At 39.4% G+C, this 26,339-nt stretch overlaps 1 protein-coding gene across 5 annotated transcripts in view; it reads right to left on the bottom strand.

Annotated features, from left to right (window-relative positions):
* The window catches only part of B3GALT1 (beta-1,3-galactosyltransferase 1), a 588,653-nt gene that overhangs the window by 50,118 nt on the left and 512,196 nt on the right, over nt 1-26,339 (bottom strand). For 4 of the 5 annotated variants that reach the window (XM_055380260.2, XM_063694963.1, XM_055380258.2 and 1 more), the window contains one exon: nt 4,806-4,927. The gene's annotated coding sequence lies outside the window, so the exon portion shown is untranslated. Of the gene's footprint in view, nt 1-4,789; nt 4,928-26,339 lie in introns of all 5 variants that reach the window. The other variant, XM_055380261.2, reaches the window with a different exon arrangement.

The following is a 26,339-nucleotide window of genomic DNA, read 5'->3' as shown; positions in this document are numbered from 1 at the left end:
TTCAAATGAGAAATGAACCAGGGCACATTTTAACATGAAAACTAACTGGGTATAACTTTTGTTCTCTATACCAAATTAGTCACCTATGAGATTGTTTACAAAATTCTAGACAGCTGCTTGCAAATGAGAAAATAGCATTCCTAATATTGGAGATGCTTTAGAGTAGCCTCCACTTTTCATTTTAATGACCATCTGCTCCATTTCCAAATGAGGCACCAACTCAGTTTAATTTTACACACAGTTAAGAATGATTTTTTTTTAGTTCCAGTCCTTTTGGGGCTTCTAAAAGCACACACACTCAAGCACACACAGAAAGATGCATACTCTCTGTTAGGTCAACACCAGCAGCTGTAACAAATAAGCCCTAAATTTCTAAGCCTTAACACAATAGGTGGTTATTTCTTGTGTAACAACCTAGCGTTGCTGCTTGGCCAGAAAGCTTTTCACCTGGTGATTTGGGAACCCAGGCTTTCTTCACCTCATGGGGCCCCCACCTGGGGGGGTCTCAGAGTTCCTTTACTGATGGCAGCAAGGCAAAAAGCATAGAGGAGGCATACCTCCTTCCTCAAAACCCTGGCTTCCAAATGAAGCATGTCACTTCTACTCATTTTGCATTGCTAGAAATTTATTATGTGGCCATGCCCAACTCTAAGGAAGGCTAGGAAATGCAGTCTATCTATATGTCCAGGAAGAAAAAAGAGAAAACACATTTGATTGAATCATCAGCATTCTCTGTCCCACCCTTGTCCTCATAGTACAATGCAGAGAGATGCTGTAAGATTAGTAAAAAGTGCCCTCGGGTAAGGGAAGAAGGAGCTTAATTTTCACTGTGGACATCTGAAAAGGCATGTGGAGGAGTGAATTTTGAGTGGGGCTTGAAGAATAAGCAAGTCCTTGATAGGAAGAGATGGTAACAGGCATAACTGAGATGAAAACCGGTGCCAAGAGAGATGAGGTCTGAAGCCAGGTGGGAGTGAGAAGCCAAAAAGAAATGTATGCCTGTGCCTTGGTCTGTGTGTAGGCAACTCAGAGTCAAGTGTAAACGTTATTTTAATAATCTCTTTGTCTTGGTCTTCCTGTGCTCCTTCTTTAAGTAATTAAATAACAAACAGAATTCCACCCTCCACCATGAGTATCTTGGTCCCTAATGTGAAGATATGAAATAATTAGAGGGTGTGCTGTGTAAGAATTTTAATGTCATGGAAACTTCTACTTTCAAGACTGTGTTAATTACACAGGATGAGGCGGAACAAAGGGAAGATGCACAATTAGCAGAGTACAGCCTATTATAACCAGCTCTGTTTAGAGCCTCTTTTGAACCTGGATATGTAATAAATCAATATGTAGTAGTGACCTAGCATTTATTTTTTAGAGAACTCTTAAACTTTGGTAATGCAGGATTTTTGGAATGTGAGATTTGGCCATTTTGGATTTGACTATGGGGATGGTACAGGAGACTTTGACATTCTAGTCTACATAATAAAGAGGAAAAAGCAGGGTCTTTAGAGGGAGAAGACCTCTTCCTTGGTCTGCCACTCACTGGCTGGGTGATCATAACTTCTCTGAGCTGCTTCCTCCACTGTGTGGGGATAGGGGAACAGTAATGCATATGAAAGCACCTAGCGCTAAGCCTAGACTATATTAAGGATACAATTTTAATTTTAGATCCATTTCCTTTCCCCTTCCCAACTTTCCTTTTCTTTAGTGAGATTTCACTCATCTCAAATAAAAATCCTTAAGACTTTAAGAACTGTACAAGAATGACTGTAATAACTGACAGATGTACTTCCTGTAAAGCTACCAAACTACAATAAAGGCAGTTATAATGTCAGTGGCTCTATCTGAGCAGTGTCAAGGATAAAAAAAATACCTTCCTAGGCTGGGTGCAGTGGCTTACGCCTGTAATCTCAGCACTTTGGGAGGACAAGGCGGGTGGATCACCTGAGGTCAAGAGTTCGAGACCAGCCTGGCCAACATGGTGAAACCCTGTCTTTACTAAAAATATAAAAATTAGCCAGGCATGGTGGTACATGCCTGTAATTCCAGCTACTTGGGAGGCTGAGGCAGGAGAATCACTTGAACCCGGGAGGCAGAGGTTGCAGTGAGCAGAGATCACGCCATTGTACTCCAGCCTGGGACACGAGTGAAATTCTGTTTCAAAAAAAAAAAAAAAATACCTTCCTTGTCAAATCTCATGAGGGCTGACTCAGCTCTTCTTTTCTTCCAAAGAAGATAAATTGTGTATCATGCAATTTGCTTTCTGCTCGGGGGTTTTGTTTTGTTTGCAAACAAGATCTTAAGTGCAAAAGACTTAAACATTCAAGGGCCTATGATGAGTCCCATAAAAGTTGGGCTTGTGATTCACTAGCTTCTGTTGCCAGAATATTAGAAATTGATATGAAAAACTGAGAGCTTAAAAACTGCACAGTATTACATATGATTCAATTGCAAAGTGCTGTGAACTGCCCATCCCAAGCCTCAGCTATGAATGGCCTATACACCCAAGTGCATCTCAGTATTGACTGAAAGGATAGAGGCTCTTAGCTCTTGGGAAGGCATTAGGATTGCATTATCATATCAATAGCCCACATGCAAAGTTCTTGATAAAAACTATCATAATCCAGAGGCAGAGATAAAATATGAGAGTTTGATTTGTGTAAACAAATCAAAAGCATTTAGAGTCAAGCTACTTAATCTGTCTTAAAGCATCGCCAGGAATATAAACATCAGAACAGCCTGAGGCAGGCAGCCTGTAGTAGGAGAACTCTAATTTGCTACTTTTTCTTGCTTTGCTGTAATCCAGCCATAATGGCTATCTTTCAATTTTACAAACCAGCGAAGCTTAACGCTTTTTGTCTTAAAGCCCCTAATAATAATAGTCAGGATAGTCTCAGTTACGCTGCACTAACAAATAGCTTCCATATTTTAGTGGCTTAAGACAATTAAAGTTTGTTGTTTGCTCAGGTTACAGGTCCATTGTGGGTCCATGGGTTGGGGGGACGGAGGGGGGCACTCTGTTCTTTGCAGTCACACAGGCTCCAGGCTGAAGGAGAAAACCACACCTTGAGCCACATCACCAGTCAGAATGCCACAGGGGAAGGGAGCCAGGGAGTCTTGCAACAGTAATTAAATGCTCCAGCATGGAAGTGCCATAGATCCTTTCTACTCACAACTCACTGGTCATCCCACATCCCATGGCCCTAAGCTATCTGGTCCTTTCATGTGCCCAGAAGGGAAGCAGGGAGAGCTCTCTTGACTCTCACACCTCCCCTAACCACCCTTTCTAAAGCAGGTTCCACCTCTTCACTACCTGAGCACCCTGTTTGTTTTCTTCATAGTGCTTATTGCAATTTGTAATTGTATTATTTATTTATTTTCTGTTTTGTTTTTAGTCTGTTTCCTCCATTGGACGCTAAGATCCCTAAGAGGAAGTATTATTTATACCAGCAGGCTGATTCCATAAAGCTGTTCTCAAAAGTACCCAATCGGCTTCATATATTTAAAATACTCAATATATTTGTCTTGAACTTGGAGAATCCTTATGAGTATAATCTCATGTCTCTTAGTCTGTGTCCACCTGTTTAGGCTGTGTGCTGACCCTGCTCCACTGCTCCTCATCAGAGGGTCCTCTTGCTACTCACTGTCAGGGGCTGAAACAAACTGCACATTCCTTCCAATGCTGTCAGTAAGCGGAGGGAGAAAACTATCAACTGAAACCTTACAGAAATCTCCAAAGGCTGTGAAAACCAACATATCCAGTGCAAATTACTATGAATTTTGTAAATAAGGACCAGGAGAGAAGCATTTGGTGAACTGGAGTTTTGTTGAACTTGCTTTTGGAAAAATAGCTCACAGGGAATTGGCTCAGAGCTACCTGCCACCTTCCACTAACAATTGTATTTCAGGGTCCGATTCTGCTTGGCATTTTGAAGACACTCTGAAATAACTGTCAATTTCATGGACAAGGAAACTGTAGTTTAGAAAGGTTAAGTAAGTGGCCCAAAGTCACAGAGGCTATGGTGGGAAAGATAGGAGTGTCATCCAGGTGACCTCTTGCCAGCATGGTGCTTCTTTCCCTGAATCACAGTCCGGATAGGCTGCAATCATTTCTATTTATTTAATGTGCCATTTAGTGTATAAAGGAATATTCTAAGTATTTATCTTGCTTTTTATCACTTTAAATAAAAACATTTTAACAATTATTCACTATTTTAGAGACTTTTAATAACTGTACCATCAATTTCTATGCAAAATCCTATTATTTTCAACTGAAGTAAGAAATGATTGAAGCACAATTGCCTGTGGGATGAGTTTACTTCAGCAAAGAAGATTCAAGAATCAATTAGTGATGGCCTTGGAGAAATGGGTTTTAAATAGGAATTGTCTTAGGTCATCTAAAGCATATCTTTAATTACCTAATAGTTTATCTTAAAAGAGGCCACCACTAAAATGTTTCATAGACACTTGTAAGTATGAATTTTTTAAAAAGACACTTTTTTTTAAGCTATGAGTTTTTTTCTCCTGTATCTTTCAGAATAAAGGCTTTTTCCTGCACGTCCTACACATGTATCCTGGAACTTAAAATAAAATTAAAAATTTTAAAAAAGAAATAAGGCTTTTATGGCAAGGATATTTTGCATACTATAGCAGGTAAACATTAATAAAGAAAAAAACCTAGACTTTTCTCTCTGCTCATTAGTCCTTAGACGCTGATTTCTGATTTTGTAGAGTTGCTGTTATTTTTCCTCGATGCTGGGCTGCATAACTGAGAAATGTGTTTCTCGCCTACCTGGTTTCTCGCCTACCTGTTGGCTCCAGCGTGCTGTGTTTTCCTTCTTCTTACTACAAGTTCAGGAAATCAAGCATGGTCTCCATCTGTGTGAGGAGGAGATTCAAGGTGCCCGTGCCAGGAGCAAGCTGCATAGCCCTAAGTGGACACCAAGAAGAGAGAAAAATTTAGAAATAATGGAGATGAATTGGGTTCAGAGAAATGAAAACAGAACTGCCACTTTAAAAAAATATTTCTATTTAAGGACAATACAATACAAAGAATGGCATGTGGGTAGGCGTTGAATAGAGGTGGACTGAATGAAAAAAGAATGAAGAAATTAACCTCATTTAGGGTTTCAACTGGTACTAGGATTACAAACTCAGATGCCTCCAAGCCCATGCAGGTGGTGTCAATGAGCCAGCAGACTGGGTGTGAGATAATAAGGAATGGTGGGTACTGTGATGAGCTAGTGAGCCCATGCCCCATCTGAAGGGGCAGCTACTGCTCAGGTCTAGTTGATGATTTTGACTGATGCCACAAAGATAAACAGGCCCAATGATGTCACAACGTCCAATTTTTAGGGAAAAACAGAAATATAGATTTTTAAATGTGAAATATTTTGAGTTTTGTACTTTAGGATCTAATTTTAAAAATAAAACAAAACTGCACAGGTCAGACAAGGCTAAAACCAAAGTCCACGTGAGGGGTCAGGATTGGCACATGGATGGCCAGCTTTTACCTAAGGTCTTCTGCAACATCTTAACTTTCCAAGTGATAAAAAAGGTCCAGAGGGCTGAAGCTGCCTTTGGGCAAAGACATTTGGTTCATTCACGGCACAGCTGGGATTTTAGGCATGTGCACCTTCCCTTTCACTTAAGACCTTTTAGTGTCACTTATGACCACTCTGCCACTGGCTGAATCTGATCCAGACCTGTTTAAATAACAGGATGGAAGCCAACTAGACCTGCCTTCTATTGATCAGATTCTTGGGTCTCAAGCTATATGTATACAAAGCTTCATAATAAAAGGTGGAATGTTCTATTCTAACTGTTCATGTATATCATAGAGTAAGTAAGTTCTGGGTAATGCTGAGTGACTGAAATGTGATGGGTCCTCATATGAAATAAAACTGTTATTAAAGGCGTTTGTTTGGGATGGTGTTTAAGCAGTGTGGCCCCATGTGAACAATATGGACAGAGGCACAAGTGGGTTCCAGTGGATCCATTTGCTGGTTCCAGTTTCTGTTAAAAGACTCTCTGTTTCTATGATAATCACTGTTGTGTGATGGGTAAGTGTATGGGTTGGGTTTAGAGACTGACTCAGCCACTGATGATACTTAACCTTTCTAGGTTCCATGTGCAAAATCATGATAACGGTACCTGAATCCTAGAGTTGTCATGAGGTTCAAATAAATGAATACATAGAAAGTGCTTAGGATGGTGCTTGCATAGGTAGTCATCAACGTTAGCTAGTATTTGTAACAACTACCAACATTTACTGAATGCCTACACCAAGTTACTTATACATATTATCTGTCATCATCTCCACAATCCTCTTAGTTTTGTATTATTACCTTCATTTTAATAATGAGAAAACATGACTGAAGGAGAGCAAGTCTATGGTTCAATGTCATCCTGGGATTAGTGGAGCCAGTGTTTGAACTTAGATCTACTCAGCCTAGACAGTTGCTTAACCTACCTCTCCAGTGCCTTGTCATTTGTTCAACTGAAGACAAATTTCAGAACTTTAAAGGAGAGCACGTCTATTTGGCCAAACACCAACTGCTTATCAAGTCAAATACCAAAGCAAAAGAAAGAGTCCCAGAAACAATCAAAAGTATTGCAACACTTGGGAATCCTTTGCCTTATGTAAAAAATGTCTTATTCTAATAATGGGAGTGTACCATGTAAGTAAGCATAAGACAGGAGAGCATGTAGTCAGTTTTTAGTCTGCATGAACCCTCATTCTGCTCTTTAAAGTGCTATATCTCTTACTTACTAGATTATTTGCTTAATATTGATAAAATAATGGAGGTAGCTTTTAAGAATTTAAACATGTACTGAATGTTGACATTGGAAAAATAGCACCTGAAAGATTTTACTCTATGATATTTTTAAAACATTTCCTTGCTTTTGTAGAATTTACTATGGAAAGAGTGGAAAAAAACATAAACATTATTAAAATATATGAAGCCTTAATATGAAGCATCTTCTATAAAATACTATTGAACGAAGAAAAGGGAAGCAAGGAATGAAAGAAATGAGAAGTTACTGAATGCTGTCATGAGACAGACCCTATCCTAGGTATTATTATAGTCATCATAGCATTCACTGAGTGAAAAATAACCAAACCAGGGCCAAAAAAAAGGTGTGGAAAATGTGTAAATAGCTAACTCATTTTTCCATGGGCAGATGCAGGTTTAAAACTTAAATCTTACTTAGATACAACTTTTATCTTGAATATCCATTCTGTTTTGTTTTGGGATTTTTCTTTTCACACATTAAAAAATAATTTTAGCAAAGCACAGGCAGGAAAGGAGGGTGTCCTTTTAATCAAACTACTTAATTGCCATCAATGCAGGAAAATATTAACTAGAAAACATATACATGCAAATTTTCTCTGCTTTAGAATGAACTGAACATTATCCTAAGAGATAATGACATCTATTCACAGGAATAATATAGAAAGTGGGAACGTATTGTACAAGAAAAGATGAAAAATGTAAGCTACTTTCTTTAGTCTGATTTCTAAAGTGTAATTTTAGTACTTAAGTAAGTTAGAGGCACTGCAACTTTCCAGAATATAAAATGCATCTACATTCAAATGTTGGTTTCAGAATACAAAATAATATTTCAAAGTCAAGTAGAAATGAATTTGTTCATTATCTACTCTTTTGGACAATTGCCATTATTGCTATTTCTCCTTGGGCAGATAATTGAAAATTGACTATAGAAATTGTTGTGTTTTTCTGGGGAAATAGCTTAGACTCAACATTTGTCACCCACATTTTAATCTAGTTGACAATTTTACCAGGTCTAAAAATTATAGCTATTCTAGCACGTTATTCCATTACATTTCATTAATATCACCCCTTCTTTTTCGCTTCATGTGGCAAAAAGGAATTTTGCTGGTGCTGTTTATGGCTAAGAAATCCATTCTTTCTGTATACCGACTTATGAGTGCTAGCTATGGGAGAATTTAGTGACATAATAGGATAAACAAGACAGTAATAATATTTGGACATGAGATTTAGTCTTCCCAGTTTTGCTACAGCCCTCTGTGGCAACAAAGGACTTTGTACTGTGGATCTCTAATGTCAGCATCTGGCTACATTTGATCCTGGTTTGTGTGTGGTCTGTTTGAGATAAAGGACTTAAATAAAGACCAACAGAACAAAACACAAAGCGCCACTGAGTTGCCCGTTTATTAACTTATCAAGGTAAATTCTGTGACTCATTAGGGAACCAGGTGGAGGCCATAGTTGATCTAATTAGTTAATGAATTTAGGAGAGAGAACAGAGGACTTTCGCTCTCTATTTTTCAATGATCATGAACTTAACTTTCAATTTCTCTTCACTGTAGGTGGGGTCGCTTTGGGACTCTGAGATTCTCATGCAGGAAGTTTACTGGAGTATGTTCTTAGGAACAACACCTGTCTCTAATGTGAGAGGAGAAAGAAGAAGGCAAAGGGAGAGTCTGAACCTTGATGCAGTCACAGCACAGACCTGAGCTGACCCTGCAGGGAGCTCTGGGGCTGGGCTGGTTCTGCAGAGTCCAGTGGGTGCCAGGCCAGCTTGCATGGGCTTGGGCAGAGCTGGTGATGCACACTTCTTCCTAACTTCACATTCAATGACATCATGTTGATATCTTGAAACTGGTGGCACATACATTTATAACACAAAAATAGGCAATGCTAGAAACCAGGGGTTCTCCCACTTCCCTTGCCTAGAAAGCTGGTTTGCCAGAAAACCCACAGTTGAAGAAAGATCGCTTCCATATCTCTGTGCCCAAATTCATGCAATAAATTCTTCGTTGTTGTTGTTTTTGAGATGGAGTCTCACTCTGTCACCCAGGCTGGAGTGCAGTGGCGCGCTCTCGGCTCACTGCAACCTCCGCCTCCCGTGTCCAAGCAATTCTTCTATCTCAGCCTCCCGAATAGGTGAGACTACAGGTGTGTACCACCAAGCCTGGCTAATTTTTTTTTTTTTTTTTTTTTTTTTTAGTAGAGACGGGATTTCACTGTTAGCCAGGATGTTCTCGATCTACTGACCTCGTGATCCGCCTGCCTCAGCCTCCCAAAGTGCTCGGATTACAGGCGTGAGCCACCGCTCCTGGCCCCAGTAAATTCTTAATTGTTAGCAGTGCCACAGTAGAAGGAATTCTATACAATAATCCTAAGTCTTGTATTGTTATAGCTTCTCTAGGCCAAGCCTCCTCTGTTCTACCAAGTATTAATCTAATCTCAGGATTTCTATCCCTGCCATGCTATCAGTGATTTTTCTTACTGCCTTTCTGAAAGAGGCAACTAAGCTCCCATGAAAATGGAACAATCTCTTTAAGATACAACTTAGTGATATGACCTCCAAAGCACAAGTGACAGAGTTATCAAAGAAGTATTTAATAAGTACTAGAACGATCAAACAATATCCTGAATAAAGTACTTAGAAAGAAAAAACAAACCCAGCTGAAATGATTACTGAAATGATTTTGTTTAAATGTATTGCTATGCCTTTACTTGTAAACATGGTCATTCATACTAATGAAGTAGAATAACAATAATTATGGCATGTATTTGTTTAATGAAGTCATAAAATATTTTTGCAGCCAGTTTAGGGTGCAGAAGGTAGGAGAAGATTTTAGATACATTAGCCAAGAATTCAACCGAAGAATTTCAGTTAAAATCACTCCAGCTATTTTAAAAGTTGATTTTAAACTTAGTCCATCCTGAGAAGGATATTGCTGTATGCAACTCAGTATCCAATTGCTGTATGCAAATACTATTATCTTTAAGAAACTCAGAGAGTTGTTATGGGAGAGTTCACCATTAGTTTGGGTAGCAGAAATATTATTTAAGGGTACTATTCTGAACAAAGCTGCACATGTATCAGAGTTCTTTCTTCTTCTGAGCTCTTTATAGAAAAAGGCAACTAAAGGAAGATCCAAGATTTGACAGGCACAGATTATACAGAATTTCTTCTCAGCTTTGCACCTTACATCCTATACCCATATTAACTCCTGGCAATGTAGTAATTGCAAAAACATCAGTTAGTTAGGCAATCAATTTATGAAAAAGAAATAAATAGGCATAAAATGGGGGGGGGGGAAGTTGTCCTGATTTTAAATAAGGCTAGAATGTGGAAACTCAATAAGACAAGCATGGATGATTCTGAAATTTAGCGATTAAAAAGTGACTCAATATTGACTATATCTATTCTATCGGCTACCACATTTCTATAACAAGCATCAAAGAAGACAGAAAGTGAGGACTCCAACAAATATTCTTCCATGACATAAAATCATTGGGAGCAAACTGTCTTATACATCACGACTCAGCACAGAGTCTATTTCAATATCTTCTTAAATGAATTGATGAGATATAGCTAGGGCCACATTTGGATTCTATAATCAGTTTCTTATTTCCTCTCCTGTTATATTCATTGCTTCATTCAAAAAAACTGTGTTATTTTCTGTACTGTCATATTCTACTAGGGGCTAGGGATACAGAGAATCTTGTGTCTTTCTGAAGACAGATATCATCCAGATAATAAAGTACAGTAATGGAGATAATAAAAAACAGAGGGACCCTGAACTGTGTGGGGTGGTGGTGGTGGTGGTGGTGGGGTGTGTGTGTGTGTGTGTGTGTGTGTGTGTGCATGTATGTCTTGGTGTATGATTAAATGCATTTTTCTCTTGAATGAGGTATTCAGAATATTGATAATTAAGAGCAAAGCTTCCCTTTTTTGGACTGTAAAATATAAACCCAGTTACTGTTTCTGCTGATCAAACAGGGGATATTGAAAGGATGAAGGAATGTAGCCTGGAGCCCTAAAAATAATCTGGCCTATTTTTCCTGATTTTAAACTGAAATACATCTGAGCCAGTCTTTCAACAATTCAGCAATATTTTTATTTTCCTTTTACATGGAATTCACATGCTAGGTGCTGAGGACTGAAAGAGGAATGGAGAAAACCCAAGTTGTTCTCAAAGTCTTACTAAGCAATAAATTCCAAATATCTGGTATACCATGAGCCTTTTAAAATTTTGATGTAATTTTATAATGCCATTCAGGAATATAAATGTTCTAATTGATATCTACCTATAAAATTTTAGCCTAGATAAATGAGTTGTTTCACAAATAATTTTGGTAGAACATGCATTTACCTTTATAACAAGCAAACAGAACAATGGGATAGATCCTTGTTCATGTCTGGCTGTCAAACTTTTTACATACAGCTTTAGGTCTCTGACTTTACAAATGGAAGAAACTAGTTCTTAAAATTAAGTCCATTCCAGGGCGTATGTACAAACAAATTTTGGAAAGTTTACATATTGACTGAGTCTACTTCTGCCCAGCTGGATTTCTCAGGTCATGCTCAGCATATCTTGCAAACACTGTTATAGGAAACTATGCCTTGTAAGCTCATGGAATTTGAACATGGCTTCTGATTTTAACACAGGCTCTCTGCAGCCAGTTAGCTCTAGTGAGAAATGACACTGGCCATCTGTGGACAGTTGTTTTGCTTTTGCTTATTTTTCTATAGGCATTTTGTTCTAGATTAGTCTTTTTAGAAATGGATATTGTATCTGTTGATAGGGAAAATGGGCGAGAGAATAGTCCAACATCTGTACACATATATCACCACCACTGAAAAACAGCAAAACAAAACCAAGAGCTTAATGATTATGCCCTATAGACAGTTGAAACAGCAATAGTATCTCTTAATTTAAAGGATGGCATCTTGACCTGCTATGTGCTGGGAAAACAATCCTCCTCCTGACTTAAGTGGTTCTCCATTATATATCCAGGAATTATATATCCAGGAATATTTGGTACAGATGCTGGCAGCTGTATTGACCAGAGAGGCATAACAGGGAAGCTGCAGCAGCCCCCAGAAGATAGGAGATTGGGAGGTGGTGCTTACAAAGAAGCCACCCTTTGCCCTTAATCAATCGTACTAGATGGGGATTTGTATTTTGCAAACATCAATGAGATCAATGAGATCTTGAATGAGAATTGATCAAGATCAAGGAGAGTTGTTGAAGTTGTACATGACAAGCAATAGGCCTAGTATAAGAGCACAGTGCCCTTTCCTCTGAAGCATAAAGTTCTTTTCTCACCATAGGTTTTTATTGATGAGCACTAGAAAGTGAACAGAAAATACACACCTGTTACTTCCAAATTGGACATATTTTCCTTAGCAGACCTTCAAAAGAAAAAGGGAGTTAAATCTGCCACTGTGAAAGTGTTTCCCATGCCTTGGCTAAGTTGTGAGATAAATCAGTTTAGAAATGCCATGAGTAGACAGAGAAATGGTTAGAACTCATGCTCAAAAACACAAGTCCTTTGATTGGAAAACAAAGATAGGTAAAGCCTGTAGACTGAAGATCCCAGAAGAACTTGATCTGAATGTCAGACACTCAAGAAATAGGTCTGTAAAAGAAGGCTTACAATTTTCATTACAATTAGGTGACATGAATGCAATTTTATACCTATTCAGTACTTTGATTAATGCTATTTTTTCCAGGTTTTTTGATCTAGAATCTCTTCTTGGCTAAGCTTATAGGATGCCACTTCTTGCTACCTCCACAGCAATATATCACCTGGACAGCTTGCCACTCTTTGTTGCCTCGAACTTCTCTGATGTTTAGGCAGCCCATTCTGGTACTGAGAACACAGTGAATGAGCTACATCCTCCTGCTTTCTTCTTCTATTATTACTTTTACCTGATTTCTTCCCAGGAGGAAGCTGTACATTTTAACAGGACAGATAGGAGGAAAACCAACTATTTTTCTGCCGAGATAACAATTGACAACTTGGGGCAGTATGTGCAGAGTTTTTCTGGAGTTCTATTAAAAATTATCTGATAAGCTACCTTTGGGTCTGTGTGTTGTTTTCTTTGTGTGGGGCATGCAGTGGGATCTATGAGGCTTACCAAGCTTAGTTGGATGTTAAACTTAGGTAGTAAACAATGACGTACTTTGTAATACACAGATGGCTGGAATGGTCAATGTTGGAGTTAAAATTTATATTAAGATTCCTGTTGCTGCCTATATTCATTGAACTTGGCACAACAGTAACCCCAAAGATATGATACCTTAAGCAGTCAATCTGTTCTTTCTTCTTTGTCTGGCTCCTAAATACCAATCTGTTCACTTTTCTCTTTCAATGAAAAAACAAAGGGTGGAGCCAAGATGGCCGAAGAGGAACAGCTCCAGTCTACAGCTTCCAGCGAGAGCGATGCAGAAGACGGGTGATTTCTGCATTTCCAACTGAGGTACCAGGTTCATCTCACTGGGGAGTGTCAGAAAGTGGGTACAGGACAGTGGGTGCAGCGCACTGAGTGTGAGCTGAAGCAGGGTGAGGCATCACCTCACCCAGGAAGTGCAAGGGGTCAGGGAATTCCCTTTCCTAGTCAAAGGGGTGACAGACGGCACCTGGAAAATCAGGTCACTCCCACCCGAATACTGCGCTTTTCCAATGGTGTTAGCAAACCGCACACCAGGAGACTATATCCCGCACCTGGCTCAGGGGGTCCTACGCCCACGGAGCCTCACTCATTGCTAGCACAGCAGTCTGAGATCAAACTGCAAGGCGGCAGCGAGGCTGGGGGAGGGGTGCCTGCCATTGCTGAGGCTTGAGTAGGTAAACAAAGCAGCCAGGAAGCTCGAACTGGGTGGAGCCCACCGCAGCTCAAGGAGGCCGGCCTGCCTCTGTAGACTCCACCTCTGGGGGCAGGACATAGCCAAACAAAAGGCAGCAGAATCCTCTGCAGACTTAAATGTCCCTGTCTGACAGCCTTGAAGAGAGTAGTGGTTCTCCCAGCAGGCAGCTGGACATCTGAGAACAGACAGACTGCCTCCTCAAGTGGGTCCCTGACCCCCAAGTAGCCTAACTGGGAGGCACCCCCCAGTAGGGGCAGACTGACACCTCACACGGCTGGGTACTCCTCTGAGACAAAACTTCCAGAGGAACGATCAGGCAGCAACATCTGCTGTTCACCAATATCCACTGTTCTGCAGCCTCCGCTGCTGATACCCAGGCAAACAGGGTCTGGAGTGGACCTCCAGCAAACTCTAACAGACCTGCAGCTGAGGGTCCTGTCTGTTAGAAGGAAAACTAACAAACAGAAAGGACATCCACACCAAAACCCCATCTGTAAATCACCATCATCAAAGACCAAAGGTAGATAAAACCACAAAGATAGGGAAAAAACAGAGCAGAAAAACTGGAAACTCTAAAAATCAGAGGGCCTCTCCTCCTCCAAAGGAATGCAGCTCCTCACCAGCAATGGAACAAAGCTGGACAGAGAATGACTTTGACGAGTTGAGAGAAGAAGGCTTCAGACGATCAAACTACTCCGAGCTAAAAGAGGAATTTCAAACCCATGGCAAAGAAGTTAAAAACCTTGAAAAAAGATTAGACGAATGGCTAACTAGAATAACCAATGCAGAGAAGTCCTTAAAGGACCTGATGGAGCTGAAAACCAAGGCACGAGGACTACGTGACGAATGCACAAGCCTCAGTAGCTGATTCGATCAACTGAAAGAAAGGGTATCAGTGATGGAAGACGAAATGAATGAAATGAAGCAAGAAGAGAAGTTTAGAGTAAAAAGAATAAAAAGAAAGGAACAAAGCCTCCAAGAAATACGGGACTATGTGAAAAGACCAAATCTACGTCTGGTTGGTGTACCTCAAAGTGACGGGGAGAATGGAACCAAGTTGGAAAACACTCTGCAGGATATTATCCAGGAGAGCTTCCCCAATCTAGCAAGGCAGGCCAACATTCACATTCAGGAAATAGAGAGAACGCCACAAAGATACTCCTTGAGAAGAACAACTCCAAGACACATAATTGTCAGATTCACCAAAGTTGAAATGAAGGAAAAAATGTTAAGGGCAGCCAGAGAGAAAGGTCGGGTTACCCACAAAGGGAAGCCCATCAGACTAACAGTGGATCTCTCAGCAGAAACTCTACAAGCCAGAAGAGAGTGGGGGCCAATATTCAACATTCTTAAAGAAAATAACTTTCAACCCAGAATTTCATATCCAGCCAAACTAAGCTTCATAAGTGAAGGAGAAATAAAATACTTTACAGACAAGCAAATGCTGAGAGATTTTGTCACCATGAGGCCTGCCCTAAAAGAGCTCCTGAAGGAAGCACTAAACATGGAAAGGAACAACCAGTACCAGCCACTGCAAAAACATGCCAAACTGTAAAGACCATCGAGGCTAGGAAGAAACTGCATCAACTAACGAGCAAAATAACCAGCTAATATCATAATGACAGGATCAAATTCACACATAACAATATTAACCTTAAATGTAAATGGGCTAAATGCTCCAATTAAAAGACACAGACTGGCAAATTGGATAAAGAGTCATGACCCATCAGTGTGCTGTATTCAGGAAACCCATCTCACGTGCAGAGACACACATAGGCTCAAACTAAAGGGATGGAGGAAGATCTACGAAGCAAATGGAAAACAAAAAAAGGCAGGGGTTGCAATCTAGTCTCTGATAAAACAGACTTTAAACCAACAAAGATCAAAAGAGACAAAGAAGGCCATTACATAATGGTAAAACGATCAATTCAACAAGAAGAGCTAACTATCCTAAATATATATGCACCCAATACAGGAGTACCCAGATTCATAAAGCAAGTCCTTAGAGACCTACAAAGACACTTAGACTCCCACACAATAATAATGGGAGACTTTAACACCCCACTGTCAACATTAGACAGATCAACAAGACAGAAAGTTAACAAGGATATCCAGGAATTGAACTCAGCTCTGCACCAAGCAGACCTAATAGATATCTACAGAACTCTCTACCCCAAATCAACAGAATATACATTCTTCTCAGCACCACATTGCACTTATTCCAAAATTGACCACTTAGTTGGAAGTAAAGCTCTCCTCAGCAAATGTAAAAGAACAGAAATTATAACAAACTGTGTCTCAGACCACAGTGCAATCAAACTAGAACTCAGGATTAAGAAACTCACTCAAAACCGCTCAACTACATGGAAACTGAACAACCTGCTCCAGAATGACTACTGGGTACATAACGAAATGAAGGCAGAAATAAAGATGTTCTTTGAAACCAACGAGAACAAAGACACAACATACCAGAATCTCTGGGACACATTCAAAGCAGTGTGTAGAGGGAAATTTATAGCACTACATGCCCACAAGAGAAAGCAGGAAAGACCTAAAATTGACACCCTAACATCACTACTAAAATAACTAGAGAAGCAAGAGCAAACACATTCAAAAGCTAGCAGAAGGCAAGAAATAACCAAGATCAGAGCAGAACTGAAGGAAATAGAGACCAAAAAAACCCTTCAAAAAATGAATGAATCCAGGAGCTGGTTTTTTCAAAAGATCAACAAAATTGATAGAATGCTAGCAAGACTAATAAAGAAGAAAAGAGAGAAGAATCAAATAGATGCAATAAAAAATGATAAAGGGGATATCACCACCAATCCCACAGAAATACAAACTACCATCAGAGAATACTATAAACACCTCTACACAAATAAACTAGAAAATCTAGAAGAAATGGATAAGTTCCTCGACACATACACCCTCCCAAGACTAAACCAGGAAGAAGTTGAATCTCTGAATAGACCAATAACAGGCTCTGAAATTGAGGCAACAATTAATAGCTTACCAACCAAAAAAAGTCCAGGACCAGACTGATTCACAGCCGAATTCTACCAGAGGTACAAGGAGGAGCTGGTACCATTCTTTCTGAAACTATTCTAATCAACAGAAAAAGAGGGAATCCTCCCTAACTCATTTTATGATGCCAGCATCATCCTGATACCAAAGCCTGGCAGAGGCACAACAAAAAAAGAGAATTTTAGACCAATATCCCTGACGTACATCGATGCAAAAATCCTCAATAAAATACTGGCAAACCAAATCCAGCAGCACATCAAAAAGCTTATCCACCATGATCAAGTGGGTTTCATCCCTGGGATGCAAGGCTGGTTCAACATATGCAAATCAATAAACGTAATCCAGCATATAAACAGAACCAATGACAAAAACCACATGATTATCTCAATAGATGCAGAAAAGGCCATTGACAAAATTCAACAACCCTTCATGCTAAAAACTCTCAATAAATTAGGTATTGATGGGACGTATCTCAAAATAATAAGAGCTATCTATGACCAATATCATACTGAATGGGCAAAAACTGGAAGCATTCCCTTTGGAAACTGGCACAAGACAGGGATGCCCTCTCTCACCACTCCTATTCAACATAGTGTTGGAAGTTCTGGTCAGGGCAATCAGACAGGAGAAGGAAATAAAGGGCATTCAATTAGGAAAAGAGGAAGTCAAATCGTCCCTGTTTGCAGATGACATGATTGTATATCTAGAAAACCCTATCATCTCAGCCCAAAATCTCCTTAAGCTAATGGGCAACTTCAGCAAAGTCTCAGGATACAAAATCAATGTGCAAAAATCACAAGCAGTCTTATACACCAATAACAGACAAACAGAGAGCCAAATAATGAGTGAACTTCCATTCACAATTGCTTCAAAGAGAATAAAATACCTAGGAATCCAACTTACAAGGGATGTGAAGGACCTCTTCAAGGAGAACTACAAACCACTGCTCAATGAAATAAAAGAGGATACAAACAAATGGAAGAACATGCCATGCTCATGGGTAGGAAGAATCAATATCGTGAAAATGGCCATACTGCCCAAGGTAATTTATAGATTCAATGCCATCCCCATCAAGCTACCAATGACTTTCTTCACAGAATTGGAAGAAACTACTTTAAAGTTCATAGGGAACCAAAAAAGAGCCCGCATCGCCAAGTCAATCCTAAGCCAAAAGAACAAAGCTGGAGGCATCACACTACCTGACTTCAAGCTATACTACTAGGCTACAGTAATCAAAACAGCATGGTACTGGTACCAAAACAGAGATATAGATCAAAGGAACAGAACAAAGCCCTCAGAAATAATGCCACATATCTACAACCAGCTGACTTTGACAAACCTGAGAAAAACAAGAAATGGGGAAAGGATTCCCTATTTAATAAATTGTGCTGGGAAAGCTGGCTAGCCATAAGTAGAAAGCTGAAACTGGATCCCTTCCTTACACCTTATACAAAAATCAATTCAAGATGGATTAAAGACTTCAATGTTAGACCTAAAACCATAAAAACCCTACAAGAAAACATCGGCAATACCATTCAGGACATAGGCAGGGGCAAGGACTTCATGTCTAAAACACCAAAAGCAATGGCAACAAAAGCCAAAATTGACAAATGGGATCTAATTAAACTAAAGAGCTTCTGCACAGCAAAAGAAACTACCATCAGAGTGAACAGGCAACCTACAGAATGGGAGAAAATTTTTGCAATCTACTCATCTGACAAAGGGCTAATATCCAGAATCTACAATGAACTCAAACAAATTTACAAGAAAAAAACAAACAACCCCATCAAAAAGTGGGCAAAGGATATGAACAGACACTTCTCACAAGAAGACATTTATGCAGCCAAAAGACACATGAAAAAATGCTCATCATCACTGGCCATCAGAGAAATGCAAATCAAAACCACAGTGAGATACCATCTCACACCAGTTAGAATGGTGATCATTAAAAAGTCAGGAAACAACAGGTGCTGGAGAGGATGTGGAGAAATAGGAACACTTTTACACTGTTGGTGGGACTGTAAACTCGTTCAACCATTGTGGAAGTCAGTGTGGTGATTCCTCAGGGATCTTGAACTAGAAATACCATTTGACCCAGCAATCCCATTACTGGGTATATACCCAAAGGATTATAAATCATGCTGCTATAAAGACACATGCACACGTATGTTTATTGCAGCACTATTCACAATAGCAAAGACTTGGAACCAAGCCAAATGTCCAACAATGATAGACTGGATTAAGAAAATGTGGCACATATACACCATGGAATAGTATGCAGCCATACAAATGATGAGTTCATGTCCTTTGTAGGGACATGGATGAAGCTGGAAACCATCATTCTCAGCAAACTATCACAAGGACAAAAAACCAAACACCGCATGTTCTCACTCATAGGTGGGAATTGAACAATGAGAACACGTAGACGCAGGAAGGGGAACATCACACACTGGGGCCTGTTTTGGGGTGGGCAGAAGGGGGAGGGATAGCATTAGGAGATATACCTAATGTTAAATGACGAGTTGATGGGTGCAGCACACCAACATGGCACATGTATACATATGTAACTAACCTGCACATTGTGCACATGTACCCTAAAACTTAAAGTATAATAATAAAAAAAAAAGAAAAAACAAAACAAAACAAAAAAGAAATTTTGAGGCTGGGCATGGTGACTCATGCCTGTAATCCCAGCATTTTGGGAGGCTGAGGCTCGCAGATCACTTGAAGTCAGGAGTTCGAGACCAGCCTGGGCAACGTGGTGAAATCCCGTCTCTAGGGCAAAAATCAGCTGGGCGTGGTGGTGCCCACCTGTAATCCCAGCTACTTGGGAGTCTGAGGCAGGAGAATGTCTTGAACCCGGGAGGTTGCAGTGTGCCGAGATCACGCCTCTGTACTCCAGCCTGGGCAGCAGAGTGAGACTCCATCTCAAAAGACATTTTCAGAAGAGTCATAAATCAGGGCAAATGTGTGTATACTTCGTGCAATACATATTCCCCTGGAAAAAATTTGTCATAAATACAAAAGGACCTGTGAAATATGCCTCCATTAAAGTAAAATTCAACTCTTTCATGGGGCTAAATGCCTACCCTAGAACTGCTCACTACTCAATAGGATTGTGCTGTGTGTGACAGAACGAGAGTGTGAATGGGTCAGTAAGAGTGTACTTTATATAAAAAAAGTATTCCTTAGGAGAGTTTTGGATAAATGGACTGAATGTTCTTTCATTTATGAGGCTTTTGCTCAGGAAGCCAGTGATGCCAAGTACGCACAGCAAAACCATCTGCTAAAGGTCAAAGGGATGGGTGAGCTGCTACATACAAGACCCTGTTTTGATGCGGCTCTGCAGAGTCACAGCACCAGCATATTTCTCCTCTTCCTTACCTGGAAGACTGCAGATGCCTTAAATCATCCAGAATCCAACAACATATTTTCCAAAAACAATAGAGCTACGCCTATTGTGAAATCTCAGGGACGACAGAAAACTCCACATATGCCCACACTATACCATTGCCACAGCAAGTTTTTATTTTTGTAAAGTAATGATCAATTTATGTATAAATGATTACAGTATTTGAGATCCAAGATCCTTGGAAAATCTGATGTTGCAATCAAAACATAATTGAGCTATTTTGGAATAGGAAGTCTATTTGTTCTTCAAAACGCATAAGTATCTAAAAATTAAATGATGACCCATTTAGCCATCTTGTTTAGTGCACTGTTGCTTCACCACAATTTTTTTAAGGATTGGCTCTAAGTAGACTTTCCTGTTTGATGGAAAGTTTCTGTATTCTGAAACCATTCCCCAGCCCAACCAAGGGGTGTGTGTGTGTGTGTGTGTGTGTGTGTGTGTGTGTGTGTTTGTTAGGGTCAAATGAACATTGTCAGCAGTGATGAATTAATTAATTTCCTCAAGTTACCTCACAATCCATCTGCACATCAATCATTTTTTGCAGCCTAAATAACACATGTGTAGGTACTATTATTTTTTCCAGTGTGAATATATACCTTTGTGATAAAAAAATACTAATTTATTTAAAAGTGTTGTCAACTTCATTGTACATTTTTGTTATTGCTATTTTTCAATCCATCGATTAAAAAAACATAGCAACTCTCTATGGGCAATCAGAACATTTTAAACGTTAAGAAAGAGCTGTCCTTCTTGGATTAGATGCGTTGCTCTAACCTGGGGTAATGTATTTCAAGAGTTACTAATAAAATAATTGTAACAAGGGCTTAATGGGGCATGTAATACGATGGAGATATAATAGATATAATAGGATTTTCAATTACGAATGAGTTCCATTATAAGAATCATTAAGCCATTTGGTTATATTAAGATGAAATGTTTAGGCTTAGCCCCAAAGTAAAACATTTGCAAAACAATAGGTATTAACTCTGGGGATAAAAGTGAAATCGTGCGAGGAGCTGGTGGTGCACAGGGATTTCTTTTCATTCTCTAGACCTCTGTATTGTTTGAGGTGTTTACAACAATCATGCATTCAAATATTACTTTATAATTTAAAAAATGATGAAAAACAACCACACAAAATGAGATCAATAGCCTATTTGGGGGCCAGTGAGGTGCTGGCTCCAGGGCCCCTCTCTCAGTCTGTTTTCTTCCACAAGGCTTAAGTTCAGATGTTGAGAATGTTTTCATTCCTTGTAACTTCAGAGGCTGCCCCCCAAATTGACAATCATGTTCACCACATGCTAAGTCCGTGTGCTGGACACTTCACAATGAAGTCTGTCTGAGCTCACAGGGAGGACTGCAGTACAAGTTGTCATCTCAATATCACTTGTAGTGTGGCTACAGGTCTACAGTATATTCCCACCCAACTGTGCCCTGTGGCACAGCTGTCTATGTGTGCAGAGAGAAAGAATGATTCTTGCTTCCTGCCTCCAAACATGTGAAGGGATACCCCACAAAGCTTGTATAAAATCCCAGTCTGTCAGACACCAGGAGATTGTAGTTGGCTGATCCATGGTGGCTTCTCCTCAGTGTAACTCTATGAGAGCTGGTATTTGGTGTTAGGGATGCACCGAAATCATGTGACATTTAATGCCTTTAAACTTGAGAGGCTGTAGCAAATTCCATGCAACACTTGCTAATATGGTAAATCAATCTAAAATACTTGAAATTCTTTCCCCACAAATGTTGCCATGCTGAATTACTCCAGGTTAAGTGTTGTCATGTTGTATTATGGCATGACATTCAGGTAACTCATCATAGCAGATAAAAACATTTATGTCCTTCAGAAAATTTAATGGAAAGCAAATGCACTATTATTTTTTTCTGAGGAATCCAGTCAGATTTTAATAATGCATTATTTGCTACTTGACAAAACACACTCTTACCTAGATTGCATAGTCATAGTACAGTCTTGAATACTGTAGTGCAAACATCAGGGCCTGGGGCTTTGACAATATAGGTCCTTCAGGGCAATAGTGAAAATAAAGCCAGTTGAATGAGACCGGTCTTTGATGTGAAGTGAATGAAAACATCACAAATGTAAGACTCAAGTTTCTCATTTTATGTTTAAGCTAGATCTTTAAAGTGTGGTCTGAAGGAAATGAATTATTTAAAATGAAGATTCACATTTTTTTCTTCCATCTCCTATGTCTACAATGATTTCTCTTATTCATTCAGAGAGAATACAAACAAAATGGGGTGAATTTTCCAGGGATGGGTTCTTTGATAGACGACAAATACACATCAACTGGTTTTGTTTTCACTATTGCTCTGAAGGATCTATATTCAGGGCCTCAGGCCCGGATGTTTGCAGTATTGTATTCAAGACTATGTCTATAACTATGCATTCTAGCCAAGAGCCTGTTTTGTCAAGTACTAAATAATGCATTTACTCATTATTTACCTGTCTGATTGGCCCCTTCACCTTTCACCCTGATGAATTTCTGTCAAATAGAAACAACCCTCAATGGATATATTCACTGAGTGGCTCTTTTGAAATCATTTCTCATGTATGGTTTCCAAACATGGGTGTTTAGACACTGTCTCCTTTCTACAAATGCTTTCTCTAGACTCTGCCTGTCAAAGCTAAATGAGCTTGGGACCTCTAGGCGAAGATGTGAAAGCTGTCCATCTACGCTCTTTATGGTCTCTAAGGACTCACCAAGAACTGGTCTTATTCAGACAACAAGTGCCCATCCCGAGTCACTGACAGAGACAAGGATCAACAGACTTTTTTTTGGTTCCTCAGTGGAAACCTCTCTTTTGTGAAACTGAAAAGATGAGTTTAAATGGTGTGAGGCCAAGTTTCCAAAGGCTGTCCAATAGTGAGGAATCATTTCAAAGTCTCAAGGATCTGTGGTCAGGTAGGGAAGCTGAGATGCAGATACTACTAGGCAGATAGTACTTTTAGTGTATTAAGTACTTTCTTTTAGGTTGGTACTTAATTGTATTTGTATATCTTTATGCTTTATTTGATTTTGCTCTGTTGGGAAGAAAGTTTCAGGGGAAGGTTGTGAACAGGGTAGAATGATAATGGGTGTGGGGAGGGTAGTTCAGGTGGGAGTTTTTCCTTCCTAAACATTTTACTTAATGGTAAGAAAGTGTTCCAGAGATTATTTGATTGTGGGGATAAATAATCTTGGGGTTCCAAATTTTTGGAGGCATCATACAAGGATGCTGAGCACTGACTATTCTGGGAGCTACTTGTATGTTCCATGTTTCTCCTCTGGGGCTTCCTGTCCCAATGATTGTATGTCCACGAAATAAAATGATGGGAAAAGTTTAATTGGACTGCATTAGAGCTAATAGTGAAATTCTATCTTTCACTCAGCATGAACTTTTTATATTCATTCAACAAATGTCTACTGAGAATAGATTCATGTCAGGTCCTATTTTAGGCACTTGGAATAAGTTAGTGTACAGAACAGATAAAAATCCTTGCTCTGGTGAAGCATATGTTCTAGTGAAGAGAAACTATGTGTATACATATGTGTATACATACACATTGCATTAATAGAACTTTTATTGAAGTCAGACAGAAATTTTGTTAAAACTAAGAACCTTTGTCTGTGGGTCTTGAACACATTTCACATTTCACAAAGTAATTAGATTGCCCTTTAACATTTGCTTTAAACTTGCCCCTCATTTCTTAATGAGATTACAACCTCTTCACAGCTTGACAGGAACAGAAGAAATAAAGCCAGGCACAAGAAATAAAACCACTAAGAGCCATTTAGAGTGCTCTAGAAAGCATGACTTCTCAAAACTTAAAATCGGGTTTAATGATTTGGTTTGAAACAATTGTTCAAACTCTCTGTTTATATGTGCTGGATAATCACCACTATTTTTAGGAAAAGTTAGTATAGTAAAAACAATCCTTTGCAATATATTGTGTTAATTTTTCTTGGGTTCTGAAGATGACTGTCTTCAAGAGTTGATTTTGGTATATTTCATCAACAATGAGAGAAATGCTTGGATGCAGGCTTCTTTTAATCTGAAAATTTCCTATTGCAATGTTCTCACATATAAGAGGGAGCTAAGCCAAGGGTACACAAAGGTATACGAAGTAACATAATGGACCTTGGAGACTTGGAAGGGGGAGGGTGGAGGGGGCTAAGGATATAAAAATCACCTATTGGGTACAATGTACACTGTTCGGACGGCAGGAGCACTGGAATTGTATAGACTTCACCACTATACAATTCATCCATGTAACCAAAAACTACTTGTACCCCTAAAGCTATTGAAATACAAAAATCTGATAATGTCTTGCTCACAGGTGAAATGATTTCAGAACCAAGGGGCTGCATCAAGTACTATATTAAGGAAATGGTATCTATGGCAACATAAATAAGAAGGTACTCATTGAAATCACAGGATTGGAAAGCACCTCGAAACATTAAGACAGGAATGCCTCTGAATATATGAAAACTCACTTGACATTCAGAAATATTTATTGAAGCCCTACTATGGGTCACATATTGTGGTATCTACTGGGAATGACTAAATAACGGGTCATACCGTCAAGAAGACAACAGCTTTTAGAAAAGTCAGAAATATAGACCATCTGACTGTAATTTAGTGGTATAATGATGGCATATTTAAGGTGATGTGAAAAAATTGCCAAAACTATCCTTTACTTCATGGCCTCTTGAAAATGTTCCTGCAAACCAAAAAAGAGCTTCAATAGCCAAGACAATTCTAAGCAAAAAGAACAAAGTTGGAGGCATCATGCTACCTGATTTCAAACTATACTACAGGGCTACAGTAACCAAAACAGCATGGAACTGGTATAAAAATAGACACGTAGACCAATAGAACATAATAGAGAACTCAGAAATAAGACCCACACCTACAGCCATCTATCTTCAACTAAGCCAACAAAAACAAGCAATGGGGAAAGGATTCCCTATTTCATAAATGGTGCAGGGAGAACTGGCTAGCCATGTGCAGAAAATTAAAATTGGACCCCTCCCTTATACCTTGTACAAAAATTAACTCAAGATGGATTAAAGACTTAAAGGTAAAACCCAAAACCATAAAAACCCTAGAAGAAAGCCTAGGCAATACCATTCAGGACACAGGCATGGGCAAAGATTTCATGATGAAAACACCAAAAGCGATGGCAACAGAAGCTAAAAATGACAAATGGGATTTAATTAAACCAAAGAGCTTCTTCACAGCAAAAGAAACTATTATCAGAGCAAACAGACAACCTACAGAATGGAAAATTTTTGCAATCTATCTGTCTGACAAAGGTCTAATATCCAGAGTCTACAAGAAACTTAAACAAATTTACAAGATAAAGCAACCCCATTAAAAAGTGGGCAAAGGACATGAACAGATACTTTTCAAAAGAAGACATTCATGCAACCAACAAACATATGATAAAAAGCTCAATGTCATAGATCATTAGAGAAATGCAAACCAAAACCACAATGAGGGGCCGGGCACGGTGGCTCACGCCTGTAATACCAGCACTTTGGGAGGCCAAGGCGGGTGGATCACGAGGTCAGGAGATTGAGACCATCCTGGCTACCATGGTGAAACCCCATCTCTACTAAAATTACAAAAAATTAGCCAGGTGTGGTCACGGGCACCTGTAGACCCAGCTACTCAGGAGGCTGAGAAGAATGGCATGAACCCAGGAGGCGGAGCTTGCAGTGAGCCGAGACTGTGCCACTGCACTCCAGCCTGGGCAACACAGCAAGACTCTATCTCAAAAAACAAAACAAAACAAAACAAAACCCACTATGAGATACCATCTCATACCAGTCAGAATGGTGACTATTAAAAGTCAAGAAACAACAGACGTTGGTGAGGGTGTGGAGAAAAAGGAACACTTTTACACTGTTGGTGGGAGTGTAAATTAGTTCAACCACTGTGGAAGACAGTGTGGCAATTCCTCAAAGATCTAGAAGCAGAAATACCATTTGATCCAGCAATCCCATTACTGGGTATATACCCAAAGGAATATAAATCATTCTATTATAAAGATACATGCACTTGTATATTCATTCTAGCACTATTCACAATAGCAAAGACATGGAATCAACCCAAAATGTCCATGAATGATAGACTGGATAAAGAAAATGTGGTACATAGACACCATGAAATACTATGCAGCCATAAAAATGAATGAGTTCATGTCCTTTGCAGAAACATGGATGGAACTGGAAGTCGTTATCC

This window comes from Gorilla gorilla, chromosome 11 (genome assembly GCF_029281585.2).
Source record: "Gorilla gorilla gorilla isolate KB3781 chromosome 11, NHGRI_mGorGor1-v2.1_pri, whole genome shotgun sequence".
Taxonomy (NCBI): Eukaryota; Metazoa; Chordata; class Mammalia; order Primates; family Hominidae; genus Gorilla; species Gorilla gorilla.
Note: the sequence above shows the minus strand (reverse complement) of the source record. Positions and strands in the feature narration are given on the sequence as shown.